Source organism: Arvicanthis niloticus, chromosome 17 (genome assembly GCF_011762505.2).
Source record: "Arvicanthis niloticus isolate mArvNil1 chromosome 17, mArvNil1.pat.X, whole genome shotgun sequence".
NCBI lineage: Eukaryota > Metazoa > Chordata > Mammalia > Rodentia > Muridae > Arvicanthis > Arvicanthis niloticus.
In genome coordinates this window covers 47,444,535-47,459,902 of record NC_047674.1, presented here as the reverse complement: position 1 = coordinate 47,459,902, position 15,368 = coordinate 47,444,535, and the positions used below count along the sequence as shown (strand labels likewise).

The 15,368-nt window shown below is 37.7% G+C and overlaps 1 pseudogene across 1 annotated transcript in view; it reads right to left on the bottom strand.

Annotated features, from left to right (window-relative positions):
• Positions 1-205: 205 nt before the first annotated feature.
• The window catches only part of LOC143434861 (E3 ubiquitin-protein ligase CCNB1IP1 pseudogene), a 32,052-nt pseudogene continuing 16,889 nt past the window's right edge, over positions 206-15,368 (bottom strand). Inside the window, exons 3-4 of the transcript XR_013104682.1 lie at positions 7,616-7,702; positions 206-6,054 (exon numbers count right to left, since the gene is read on the bottom strand). The product of XR_013104682.1 is annotated as an E3 ubiquitin-protein ligase CCNB1IP1 pseudogene (transcript). The remainder of the gene's footprint in view (positions 6,055-7,615; positions 7,703-15,368) is intronic.

The window sequence follows — 15,368 nt, the reverse complement described above, 5'->3', positions numbered from 1 at the left end:
CAATTCCTCAAAGGTCATAAGAAAGTAACTAATGATCTCTTATAGGTGTTAGAAGACAAGATAAAATATTGACTGGGTTAATCTATGCAGAACTTTACTAATAACTTAGTTATTGTTTTCAGCTGTCAATGAACCTGTGGAGCTGTGACATTTGATGGATCTTTAGCCAGATAATTACTCTTTTTTTTAAGATAAAAAAGCAGTTTTATTTTTAAAATACCAATGAAATCAACAAATAACTTTATCAGTAGAAATTATTTTTAAATAGAAACAACACATATGAATCAAATTGCACTTTCATTTACTGGCATAAGTACACCCCCAAAACAATGTAATACAAATGAAAATACATGACTGTAAAATACATGCTAATAGCAAGCCAAAATTTTCCAAGACCATCATTTTTGGCCATCATTTTACAAGACCATAATTTTTACAGAAATATACTAGCCGAGAAAAATCAATGCATACAGTTAACATACACATGCTAGAATGAATCCAAATCTCCATGTAAACATAAAACTGGTGCTCACATGAGCATAAACAAAGATTGTTCTGAAATAGGATTTGTGCAACAATGTGACTGTGTGAGCAATGACAAACGTAGAGACTGAGATTCATGAAATGCCCATACCCCAATCAAACAGAGAAGAAACCAAACAAGAAGCCATACATCCTACTGCAAGACAATTTTTTCTAAGGTCAAAATGTGACGACAACTCAAGGATGCAGGAATGAACATTCTGCTAAATTCTTTTTTCTTTAAAGGCTCTGCTGCATACTTGCTGCTCTACTTCATGGCTTTGAGACGCAAAACTAAAGAAGTTGTTAATGGGTTCAGGTGCTGTGGGAGAACACATATAAAACAGTCTGAATTAAACATCTTCATTTCCACTATATTTATTTCCAGCTGGTGTGAGGTCTAAAGAAAACTTTGTTATTATTCCCTGATGGGAAGCCAAAGACTCCAAACTGTGGGATAATAGCTGGTTCCAGGGCACCTTCTTGGCTGGCAATAGTGATATTTCTTAGCCTAAGGCTATCATAAAGGCCTTGGAGCTTTTTGTACTGGTGGTTGTGCTCCATAAGTTTTTCAGAGATATCACTAAACATTTTCTTCTATTCTTCTAAAACTTTCTTCGTGGAGGTAACATCCCCTTTCATAGAGGTCAATTCTATATTTTTGCCCTGTATTTACTGTGTATATATCTTTTCCATATGTTTTAAGTGGTACTCAGCCTTGCTGAAATGATATTCTTGATAGAGACGTTTCTGGTGTACCTGGTATGTCCAGAAGGCCAATGCTCGAGAGCTAATATCCAAAACAACCTCTGGTTGAAGCCCTGCCAACACCATAGCTTTGTATTCCTCTGATTGGCTGAGTTCTGTTCAGGCAATATCTAGCTTTCCAGAAAGGATACTGTTGCAAGCAGGGAAGATAACTGGTGAACTACTAAACTCATCACTGCCATGCAGATCACAGAAGATGTGAGAGCAGGCAGTGACCCAAGCATAACCAGAGCTTGATACGACACTTCAGATAATTGCAAAGCAACATGTCTTCACACAAAGACATGATGAATCTCCACAAGAATACATTGACACTACAACTATCATTTTTCATAAAACTATGGTTTATAGCATGAACGTCCAGGCAGGAAATGTGACTGGTATCAACCTGCTATTCTCTCCTAAATGTTAAGTATTTGTACTTCTTGTATTTCATCCTTCATTTCTGTTGCCAAATGAAACCAGTTTAATCTAGGAATCCAAATTAAAATACTAGCGCCAACTGCTTATCATTATCTGCATTTATAGTCCCATCAGCCTTGAATCCTTCCTCCTGAGAATGTCCAAACCCACTTTATAGATATTCTGGAGTTTTCACAGGGCCTCTGGACCTGTGTTGGACTAGACTCAGCCACTGGACTGAATGCTACAGACCCAGCTCTTCCCTGGACACATTTCATCTTTAGCCTGAAACTGTATTAATCCCAGCACTCAAGAGTCAGAGAGGCTGATGTTTTGAGTTCTGAATGAAGCCAATCTGGTATACAGATTGAGTTCCAGAACAGCCATAATCCCTGTCAGACCACCAGAATCAAGAGATAGAGCCAGATAATTACTCCTAATGAATATGCATGTAAACATTCTCTGTTGTAAACTTTTATTTAATTTTATAATTTAAATTTTATGTGTGAACTTGTGACAAACTTTTCAATATGTGATCATGTATTCTGCAAGTATGTATAAGTGCAGAAGAAAAAGCAGAAATTCGAAGGAATTGAGGTGAGGAGAAATTTTTAGACAGAACACTGTTTAGATGAAATTGAACTCAAGAAGAACTTAGTAGTATAGTCATGGCATTGGAATAAAAGACATTGAGAGTAAGAGCATCATTGTGACATCAGAGCAGGAGAGAGCAAGATTAGAAGGAGTATGCAGAGTGGAATCACATAGAAACTGTAGATAATATAAAAAAACTAAAAGAGCAATGTGCAGAATGCAGAGGGAATGAAGGAAAAGTAGAACCTGCAGAGAGCAGAAGGAGCAGGCAGGCTTCTCCTTACCATGGGACAGAACAGGTCTTTTCTTAACAACAAGGAAGGTCTGGTCTTATTAAAAGAATAAAGTTATTTACTTACAAACTTGGGTTAAATTCATTTAGCATTAAAAGGGTAGAAGCTTTTGCTTTTGCTATGCAATAAAAATTGGTCTTTTGCTCCATATGCATATTTAAGTATGGATATGTGTGTGTAAGTAAGTAATTATGAGAATGTATGCAAGCTGTACCCAACTTCTTCGAATGGAAATGTATAAATATGCACTCATGAATCTGTATATGAATTTATATGAGTTTATTAATACTTGTTTATGTAAAATTTTTCCTTCTGTGCTCATTCTCTTCATCTGATTCAATAACATTTTATTGCTCCAAACTTTCCCATAATTAGACAATCAAGAGTCATCTAGACAAAAGGAAAAAGGCACTAGTAATTAATCCTTTCAATAATTTCCTGATGTTTTAAGATGAGGTGCTAAGAGCCTAATACTGCAGATTTTTGCCTCAGAGGAACACAGAAGGTAGGACAGCTACAGTAAAAAAGTACTTGCTATTTTTTTGTTTAATTTTCCTTCACTTTGCATTCCATTCAAAACCCACTCTTTCTTTTTATCACAATCTCCTCTTTCAATTCCTTCTCCTTTTTTTCCAATGACTGTTCCTTAGAGAATAAGAGCAAAATTTTGGGTACCACCACACAGTGAAGCATCTATTTGCAGAAGGAATATATACAATCTCTCCCACTGTCACCCAACCATGGAGTCCAGGGAGGAGAAAAGTGGTTGAAGAGCAGGCAACTCAGACACTCACTCTCTTTGTTATTGTTCCCATATGATGACCAAGCAGAACATTTGCTGCTAGATTGTAGGCAGTCACATTGCTGTCCTTGAATGATCATTGTTTGGTTGCTTAGTCTCTGTGACTCCCCCGTGGACACAAGTTAGTTGACACTATATCTTCTTGTGTGTCCTTGGACCTTAAGACTTGCTCAGTACTTTATCCATCTTTTCTACAAGACTCTCTAAGTTCTGCTTAGTGTTTGATTTTGGATGTAACTCTGCACCCATTCTTTGCTGAATAATGCCTCTGAAGAGAAAGTTATGTAAGGCTTTTGTGTGCAAGATTGCTGTGTATCATCAATAGTGTCAGAGGTTCGTTCTATCACATGTGATGGGTCACAAGTTGCACCAGTCATTATTGGACTGTTGCCACAGTCTCTGCACTGTCTTTATCCTTCACAACTTAAGGCATGAAAATTTTGGGTTGAAGAATTTGTGGATGTATTGATATCCTCAACTTTCTTCTGCAGATCTTGCCTAGCCAAATGCATTATTCGCTTCAGTCCCTATACCTCCTCTTATAGAACTCCCAGCTAGATTCACCCACATAGATTCTTTGTATTTTTTTTCCAGTCCCAGGCCTTTAACTATATCAAGAGATGCATCTGACAGGTTTCTATTATGACTCCCGGCCTTCTCATGCCACCCCTTTTCCCAAACCTAATCACCATCTCCTTTCCCCTTCTCACCTGTTCTCATACCCAGCTGTTTTTCTATCAAACACTGATGATGTATAAGTTTGACCTTCTTAGTTAGATTCAAACATTCTCATTTACATAGCCCCAACTTACTAACATGTTTCTTTGTGTTTGTGGATACTGGCATGTTTATCTTGCACTGCAAGGCTAATTACTATGTATATGTAAGTAGATACCATATCTGCATTTCTAGCTCTGTGTTACCTCACTCAAGATGTTATTAAAATTTTTGATTACTTTGTATTTATAGCTGAATAAGATTCCACTTTGCAGAAATACCACATCTTCTTTATCCGTACTTCAGTTATTGGACATCTTGTTTGTTTCAAGTTTCTGGCTACTACAAATAAAGCTGTTATGGACATAGATGAGAAAGTGATCACGTGGTATAATTGGGTATCTTATGGGTATATGCCCAGAACAGGTATAAATATGTCTAAAAGTAAAACAATTCCCAGTTTTCAGAGAAGGTACCAAACTGATTTTCAAACTGGTTGTACACGTTTGCACTTCCACTAATGGTAGAGGGTTGCTCCTTTGATCCAAATCAAATTCAACATGTGCTGTTACATGAATTCTTTAACTTAGTCATTCTGAGAGTTTTAAGATGGTATCACAAGATCATTTTATTTGCCTTATTCGAATTACGAAACAAATGGAATATTTATGTAAATGCTTTCTGGCCATTACTTATTACTCTCTTAATTATTATCTGATTACTTCTGTTCCCCCTTTTTAAATTGGGTTGTTTTGTTGAGTACTATGTTCACTTTTTAAATCATCCCATTTTTAGAAGTGATCTTAGTGAAGATATTTTCCCAATGTTAGGTAGTTATTTTGTCCTATTGATAGTGTCATTTGCCTTAAAGTAACTATTCATTTTCCTGTGGTTTAATTTGACAATTGTTGATCATACAGCATGAGCTATTTGTGTTGTGTTCAGAAAATTATCTCCTGTACCAATTCACTCAAGGCTATTCTCTATCTTCTCTTCTACTAGATTTTGTGTATCTGTTTTTATTTTTATATGTTTGATCCACTCGGGCTTGAGTTTTTTAGGGGTAATAATCATGAATGAATTTGCATTCTTCTACATGGAGACATTTAGTTAGAGTTGCTCCAATTTCTGAATATGCTTCCATTGTTTTCCATTGTATGCTATTGACTTCTTTGCCAAAATTCAAATATGCGTAGTTGTGGTGTGTGAGTTTATTTATTGGTCTTGATTCAAGTCCATTGAACAATCTGTTTGTGTCTGTACCAATAACATACAATTTTATTTCTATTGTTCTGAAGTACATTTTGAGTTGACAAATGATGATACTTCCGGATGCTCTTTTATTCTACAGGAATTATTTACTTATATATTTATTTATACTCCAGATTTTATTCCCTGGCACCATCAAGCCTCTGACTGTTTCATATTCAATACCTCTTCCTTAATCCCCTGTCTGCACGAGGAGGTCCCCATACCCCATCCCTCACCCCACCTCTAAACTCCCTGAGGCCTCCAGTCTCTTGAGAGTTAGGTGCATCATCTCTGATTGAACACAGACCCAGCAGTAGTCTGATGTATATGTGTTGGGGCACTCATATCAGCTGGTGTATGCTGCCTTTGTGGTGCTTCAGTATTTGAGAGATATCAGGGGTTCAGATTAACTAAGAATGCTGGTCCTCCTAAAGGGTTGACCTGCCCCTCAGCTTCTTTCAGCCTTTCTCTAATTTAACCACAGGGGTCAGCAGCTTTTGTTTATTGGTTAGTTGCAAATATTTGCATCTGTCTCCTTCACTTGCTTTTTGGGTCTTCCAGAGGTCTGTGGTGATAGTTACCATTTTGTGTGCATTCCATAGCCTCAGTAATAATGTCAGGCCATAGGATCTCACCTTGAGCTGGATCCCACTTTGGGTCTGTCACAGGACCTTCTTTTCCTCAGGCTCCTTTTTATTTCCATAGCTACAGTTTTCCAGAGAGGAAATATTTTGGGTCAGAGTTTTGACTGTGGAATAGAAACCTCTTCCCTCACTTGATGCCCTGTCTTCCTGCTGGAGTTGGGCTCTATAAGTTCTCTTTTCCTACTGTCAGGCATTTCATCTAAGGTCTTTATCTTTGAGTCCTGAGGGTCTCTCACTTCCCAGGTCTGTGATGCATTCTTGAGGGTCCCCCAACCCCATAAACTACCTAGGTTACCTGTTTCCATTTTTTCTGCTTCCCCTCAGGGCTTCAGTCCTTTTTCCTCACACAATACCAGATCAAGTTCCCCGCTCCCCCGAACCCTGTCCATGTTCCCTCCTAACTTTCTTTCTTCCTCCCTACTTGTGATTGATTTCTTCTCCTTCCACAGTCGGACAGAGGTGTCTTCACTGAGCCCTTTAACTTGTTGATCTTTTTGAGTTCTGTGGACTGTATCTTGGGTGTTACTTACTTCTATTTTTGGCTAATAGCCACTTATTAGTGAGTACATATCATGCATTTTCTTTTGAGTCTGGGTTACCTCAATCAGGATGATATTTTTATTGTATAAATGAACCACATTTTTTTGTATCTATTATTTTGTTGTGTGACATCTGGGTTGTTACCAGCTTGTGGTTATCACAAAGAGGGCCACTATGATGATAGTGGAACACGTGACCTTACGGCATGATGGAGCATTTTTATTCAAAATTAATTGTAGAAGATGAGTCAAATGTATTGTTTCTCAAATTACACATCCAAATTTCTGTTATTTTTGTCTCTTAATTTTTTTCATAGAAAACACAAAGATATCATTTCAGAGTCATGGTTCTCTTGATTTTTATATATTTTGAAAATTTAAAATTTTATTTTCATTTATAATCTCTCTGTGTCTGTCTATTTTTAATCAGGGAAATAATTTGCTTTTGAAACATAGGTTATGAAAACTGACCCAGTAGATAATAGATAACAGGTAAATAAATATTTTTTTCTGTTAACAATATCAGCATTTATTGATAAGCAGTGAATTATCAAACCAAATTATTTCCTATGCCACAATGACAAGTAGTCTCAATTTGAACCACAAGCAGAATCTGATTTAGATTCTTCTATTGCTGTGGTGAAACTCCATGAGGCCACAATAAAATCAGGCAGGAAAGGGTATATTTGCTTATATTTCTATTAACTACATCATTAAAGGAAGGTCAAACTAGAAAGCAAACAGAGAAGGAACCTGAAAGAAATAGCTATTGCAAAGGCATGGTGTAATGCTGATTACTTACTGGCTTGCTATACCTCTTTCTCAGACTGAAATCTTATGAAACTTGAAATGTCCGCTTAGTACAATGAACTAATACATCTCTCATCAATCAGTAACTAAGAGAAAGATTTACAGATAGATATTTTTGAAGCATTTTCTCAAGTGAGGTTCCCTCATTTCAGATAACTGAACAGGCATAACAATTTTGGAAATAGATATGGTGATTTGTCAGACAATTGGGAGTCTATCTATCTCAAGACCCAGCTATTCCATTTCTGCAAATATGCTTAAAAGAAACTTTACCATAATAGGAGGTTAGTTGGTCAATTATTTCCGTAGGGTCTTTATTGGTTATAGCCAGGAACTGAAAATATTCTACATCCACTTTATCTGAAAAATAGATAGAGAAAATGTGGTACATTTACACAGTGAATTCTTTCTCAGTTACCAAAAACAATAACATGATAAAATTTGCCAGCATGTGAATAGAACTAAAAAACTAAAAACTAAAAACACTTCAAGTGAGAGACATTTAAATCTCATTTAAAGTGGAAAGAGAATTGACATCATAGATAGATATGGGGAGTGGACTACATGTGGGTGGGGAGTGAGGAAAGGAAAAGAGGGAATCATGTGTAGGAATGATTGAGGGAGACACTACTGGGGAAGAAGTTTGGAATTTGGTCCCATTTCTTGGAAGAGCTAGAAACCTAGATCAAAAAGAAAAAATCTCAGTAATTGATGTGAGTTTTACTAGCTAAGACCCTTAGCTTTGGAGGATATGAAGTCTGCACTGTCCATTTCCTCTAACTAAGCAAGATGTTCATTAAAGGGATTGGAAGACCAACCCAAGTCAAAATGATTAGACTTACAGTTTGCTCTGCTTATAAGATGTGCTTGGATAAATGTGGCAATGAAATTGTGGGAGTGATCAATAAATTACTGTTCAATATTGAGAACCATTGCATGACTGGGACCCCACCCTGACACTGGTTAGTGAAAGAGTCAAAATATCCCAAAGACCAAAAATAGCAACAAACTTGAATGATAAAAATATGAAAGCCGGGCGGTGGTGGCGCACACCTTTAATCCTAGCAATTGGGAGTTAGAAGCAGGTGGATTTCTGAGTTCAAGCCAGTCTGGTTTACAGAGTGAGTTCCAGGACAGCCAGGGCTACACAGAGAAACTCAGTCTCAAAAAACAAAAACAACAACAACAAAAATACAAAAACAAAAACAAAAAAAATCAATGAAACGATTCCCAATGATTTTCTACTATACTTACAAAATGGTACTTAGCCTAATTGTTATCAAATAGACTTCACCCAACAACTGATGGAAAGAGATTCAAAGAAGTGAACAGATGCAGACAGCCATACTTTCAGTAGTACTTGGAGAATCTGCAGTAAAAAACAAAAACAAAGCCAACAGCAAACAACCTAAGCACCAAATGAAAACTCCACCACCAGTAGATTAGATTTAATTGAATTGCTTGTGAAAAAGAAACCATAGAAATTCCTACCAATCTAGAATATTTCTAAATAATCTATTCAAAGAGTTATGGTAAGTTCTTATTGCTATGGTGAACAGGAACGTATTTATTAAGCCCAGAGAATTTAATTTAGTGACCAACTAGAACTTCCCCACTGCTGACTGATGTTTATAGTACGTGAAGATATTCCACATGCTACTAGAGGAGAAAGAGAAACTGAAATACAGCTAGAAATTATTTGATTAATAACAAGTGGCCTGACAGCAAAATATTCTAGTGCAATAAAGATACAGACTGTGTAGGAATAATAAACAACTATTTAATTGGCTGTAAGGCACACTAAATAGATGGAACCCATGATTAACACCACACTGGTAGCCAAGAACTTGATATTTGAACTGTCATGAGACTTGGGTAAAACTTAACCACTTTCCTTCCATGAAAGAATATCAACAAAATATCAACTAATGAACTATAGTCATAGATTATTGTCTTACTCAATAATCATTAAAGAAGATTCATCCTACTGTAGATGGGAAAAAAAAGGAGAGATCAACAGCTGAAACAAGTGCAGAGAGTGGGAACTTTGGAACACTTAGTAATCAATTGAAAAATCTCCATCAAATCCCTATCCTCATTCATCAGGGAATGATGGCAGAGGGGGTTGAAACTGTGTGAGATCGAATAGGAATACAGCAACAGAAACTAGGCTCAATAGACAGTACCTCCTCTTTCTCTTTCTCCTCCTTCTTTTGTTAAGACACCCAAGATACTCAACCAATTCTAACTTGGATAAAACAAAAGGTATCTGGACTTCAGGTCTTGGCCTGAGTACTGAGTGGTTCACCTGAGGCAGCTCTGCATTCAACCTCACAAAACCCAGAGGAAGCAAGGATCCCAGGAGCTCTATCTTTGGCACTATCTCAGGTAAGGAAACAGCAACACTTGCCCCAATCAGGGAGTAAACAGGACACACAGAGAACCAGGAATTCCCTCCTGGCCTGGAGCACTGGTACCTTCCAGTCTGGGCCCAAGCATTCAGCAGATCCTGGGAAATAGCTATGCACCCAATCTCAGAGAACCCAGAGGAGGAGGGGCTCTCAGGAGATCTAATCAGAACAGTAACTTAGGTAAGGAAGCAGCAAAACTCACACCAAACACAGAGTAAATGGGACATAATGGGACCCAGGAATTCACTCCTGGGCCAGAGCAGTGTTTCCTTCCTGTCTGGGCCTGAGCACAGAGCAGATCCCAGGAGGCAGCTCTGTACCCAACCTCATAAAACCCAGAGGAGACAGGGCTCCCAGTAGCTCTTACCTGGACAGTGTCTCAGGTAAGGAGACACAACACTCAACCCAAACAGGGAGTAACTGGGCTCACAGGGACCCAAGAATTCACTCATGGCTTAGAGCACTGGTTCCTTCCTGTCTCTACCTGAGCACTGAACAGATCTTGGGCCAAAGCTCCAACCCCAGCAGCCACACATATCCCAAATAGTTCTGGAACAACCAAGACAATAAGAAAGACAGGCTCGAGTCAGAGACAGACCAGGTAGCACCAAGGAGATTCAGATGGTGAAAGGCAATCTCAAGAACACAAGCATCAGCAACTTAGGGTACTCAGCATCATCAGAACCTAGTTCTCCCACATTAGAAAGTCCTGAATTACCCATATCACCAGGAAAGCAAGAGTCAGATCTAAAATCACTTCTAATGACAATGATAGAGAACTTTAAGAAGGACATAAAAAACATCCTCAAAAGAAATTGAGGAGAACACGGGTAAACAGGTAGAAGCCCTTAAAGAGGAAACACAAAATTCCCTTAAAAAATTACAAGAGAACACAACCAAACAGGTGAAAGAATTGAACAAAACCATCCAGGACATAAAAATAGAAGTAGAAACAATCAAGAAATCACAAAGGGAGGCTATCAGGGATATAGAAAACCTAGGAAAGAAATTAGGAGTCATAGATGCAAGCATCACCAATAGAATACAAGAGATAAAAGAGAGAATTTCAGGTGCAGAAGATACCATAGAAAATATTAACACGAGTGTCAAAAAAAACCACAAATGCGAAAAGTTCTTAACACAAAACATCCAGGAAATTCAGGACTCAATGAGAAGACCAAACCTAAGGATAATAGGTAGAGAATAGAGTGAGGATTCCCACCTTAAAGGGCCAATAAATATCTTCAACAAAATTATAGAAGAAAACTTCCCTAATCTAAAGCATGAGATGCCCATAATCATACAAGAAGTCTACAGAATGCCAAATAGACTAGACCAGAAAAGAAATACCTCCCATCACATAATATTCAAAACAGAAAAATGCACAAAACAAAGAAAGAATTTTAAAAGCAGTAAGGGAAAAAGGCCAAGTGACATATAAAGGCAGACCTACAAGAATTGCAACAGACTTCTCCCTAAATACTATAAAGGCCAGAAGATTCTCGACAGATGTCATACTGACCCTATGATAACATAAATGCCAGCCCAGGATACTATACCCAGCAAAACTCTCAATTACCATAGATGGAGAAACCAAAATATTCCATGACAAAACCAAATTTATATGATATCTTTCCACCAACCAAGCACTACAAAGGATAATAGCAGGGAAGCTCCAATACAAGGAGGGCAATTATACCCCAGAAAGAGCAAAACTGTAATCCTCTTCCAACAAACCCCAAAAAAAGATAACCTCACAAATAATGCCTCCACTATTTACAAAAATAACAGGAAGCAACAATCTCTTCAGCTTAGTATCTCTTAACATCAATTGACTCAACTTTCCAATAAAAAGACATAGGCTAATAGACAGGATATGGAAACAAGACCCAGCATTTTGCTGCATACAGGAAACCCACCTCAGTAACAAAGACAGACACTACCTTAGAGTAAAAGACTGGAAAACAGTTTTTCAAGCAAATGGTCTTAAGAAACAAGCTGGAGTAGCCATTCTAATATCGAACAAAATCAACTTTCAACTTAAAGCTATCAAACAGGATAAGGAAGGACATTTCATACTCCTCAAAGAAAAGGACAGTTAACATGAACTCTCAATATTGAACATCTATGCGCCAAATGCAAGAGCACCCACTTTCATAAAAGAAACCTTACTAAAGCTCAAAGAACATATTGTACCTCACACATTAATAGTGGGAAATTTCAACACCCCACTTTCAGCAATAGACAGATCAAAGAAACAGAAATTAAACAGAGATACTTTGAAACTAACAGAAGTTATGAACCAAATGGATTTAACAGATATCTACAGAATATTTCACCTTAAAACAAAAGAATATACCTTTTTATCAGCACCTCATGATACCTTCTCCAAAATAGACCATATAATTGATTACAAAACAGGCCTCAACAGTAACAAAAAAATTGAAATAATCCCCCGCATCTTATCAATCACCATGGTCTAAGGGTGGAATTCAATAATGACAAAGACAATGGAAAGCCCACACTCACATGGAAATTGAACAATACTCTACTCAATGATAATGTAGTCAGGGAAGAAATAAAGAAAGAAATTAAATACTTTTTAGAATTTAATGAAAATGAAGGCACATCATAAAATAACCTATGGGATAAAATGAAAGCAGTGCTATGAGGAACCTCAGAGCTCTAAGTGCTTCCAAAAAGAAACTAGAGAGAGCATACACTAGCAGGTTGATAACACACCTGAAAGATCTAGAACAAAAAGAAGCAAATACACCCAAAAGGGGTAGATGGGAAGAAATAATTAAACTGAAATCAACCAAATGGAAACAAAAAGAACTATACAAAGAATCAATAAAACAAGGATCTGGGTCTTGGCGAAAATCAACAAGATAGATAAACCCTTAGCCAGACTAACCAAAGGGCACTGAGACAGTATTCAAATTAATAAAATCAGGACTGAATAGGGTGACATAACAACAGAAAATGAGGTGATTAAAAAAATCATCAGATCCTATTACAAAAGCCTATACTCAACAAAATTGGGCCCGGTCTGCTATTGTGTGGACCCTGGATTCTGCCCGAGACATTCTGGCGGCTCCACGGATCCCACAGCCAGCATTAGGTAGGAAAACCCATATACTGCCCTGAACCCATAGCTGGGTGCTGTGAGTATTCAGATTCTAACAGATACCCCTGCTCCCTGCCCCTGCAGACAGGCACTCCCCTTCTGCCCCTCTCCCGGATCTGAGGCCTAGACCAGACCTCTACCTGGTATGCTGTTGTGTGGACACCAGATTCCACCTGAGACATACTGGAAGGTCCACTCAATCCAGAGCCACAGAGGAACAACTGAACTCAGAGCATCAGACAACATATCCGGAGATATCCTAGAGGAGACACTGCACCCAGAACAGCAGACACCTAGCTGGACTGCTACCTTGGAGGCACCATATCCTGAGGCATTCTAGAGGTACCACTGTAATCAGTGCAGCTAGAAAAGATCACAGAGACATCTGGACCCCTAGGAGAGCAGACACAAGCGAGATAACTGAGAAGGCACGCTTCAGTCAGTGATAGCAAGTACAGGCAGTACTAGAGTTAACCAGATGGTGAAAGGCAAGCACAAGAAAGTAAGAAACAAAAACCAAAGTTACATGGCATCATCAGAACTCAGTTCCTCCATCATAGCAAGCCCTGAACACCCCATCACACCAGAAAAGCAGGATTCAGATTTAAAATCACTTCTCATGATGATGATAGAGGACTTTAAGAAAGACATGAATAACACTCTCAAAGAACTTAAGGAGAACACTGGTAGACTGATAGAAACCCTTAAAGAGGAAACACAAAAATCCCTTAAGGAATTGCAAGAAAATGCAAACAAACAGGAGAAGGAATTAAACAAAACCATGCAGGATCTAAAAATGGAAGTAGAAACAATAAAGAAATCACAAAAGGAGACGACCCTGGAGATAGAAAACCTAAAAAAAACAATCAGGAGTCATAGACACAAGTATCACCAACAGAATACATGAGATGGAAGAGAGAATCTCATGTGCAGAAGATACCATGGAAAACATTGACACAACTGTCAAAGAAAATGCAAAATACAAAAAGCTACTAACCCAAAATATACAAGAAATCTAAGATACAATGAGAAGGCCAAACCTAAGGATAATGGGAATAGATGAGGGGGAAGACTCCAAACTTAAAGGACCAGTAAATATCCTCAACAAAATTATAGAGGAAAACTTTCCTAACCTAAAGAAAGAGCTGTCCATAAATATACAAGAAGCCTACAGAAGTCCAAATAGTTTAGACCAGAAAAGAAATACTTCCTGCCACATAATAGTCAAAGCATCAAATGTACAAAACAAAGAAAAAATACTAAAAGCAGTAAGGGAAAAAGGCAAAGTAACATATAAAGGCAGACCTATAAGAATTACACCAGACTTCTCACCAGAGACCATAAAAGCCAGAAGATCATGGACCGATATCATACAGACCCTAAGAGAACACAAATGCCAGCCCAGACTACTATACCCAGCAAAACTGTCAATCATTATTGATGGAGAAACCAAAATATTCCATGACAAATCCAAATTTACACAGCATCTCAACACAAATCCAGCACTTCAAAGGATAATTGGCGGAAAACTCCAACACAAGGAGGGAAAGTACAACCAAGAAAGTAATCTTCCAAAAACCATAAAAGAAGGTAGCTACACAAACATATCTCCAATGCCAATAACAAAAATAACAGGAAACAGGGTGCAATGTATGCTTTAAGCTTTTTTTCCTTAATATCTCTTAATATCAATGGACTCAATTCTCTAATAAAAAGAAATGGACTATCAGACTGGATACGCAACCATGACCCAACATTCTGCTGCATACAGGAAACACACCTTTGTGAAAAAGACAGACACTACCTCAGAGTAAAAGGTTGGAAAACAATCTTCCAAACAAATGGCCCCAAGAAACAAGCTGGAGTAGCAATTCTATTATCAAATAAAATTGTTTTTCAACCAAAAGTAATCAAAAAAGATAAAGAAGGACACTTCCTGTTCATCAAAGGAAAAATGTACCAAGAGGAACGTGCAATTCTCAACATCTATGCCCCAAATGCAAGGGCACCCACATACATAAAAGAAACTTTACTAAAGCTTAAAGCATACATTGCACCCTACACAATAATAGTGGGAGATTTCAACACCCCACTCTCAGCTATGGACAGATCATGGAAACAGAAACTAAACCAAGACACAATGAAACTAACAGAAGTTATGAACCAATTGGACTGAACTGACATCTATAGAACATTTCATCCTAAAACAAAAGAATATACCTTGTTCTCAGCACCTCATGGTACCTTCTCCAAAATAGACCATATAATTGGTCAAAAAACAGGCCTCAACAGATATAAAATGATTGAAACAATCCCTAGTACCTTAAAAGACCACCTTGGACTAAGACTCGTCTTTGACATGGACAAAAACAACAGAAAGCCCACATACATTGGCAACTGAACAATGCTCTAGTCAATGATAACTTGGTCAAGGAAGAAATAAAGAAATAAATTAAAGACTTTTTAGAATTAAATAAAAATGAGG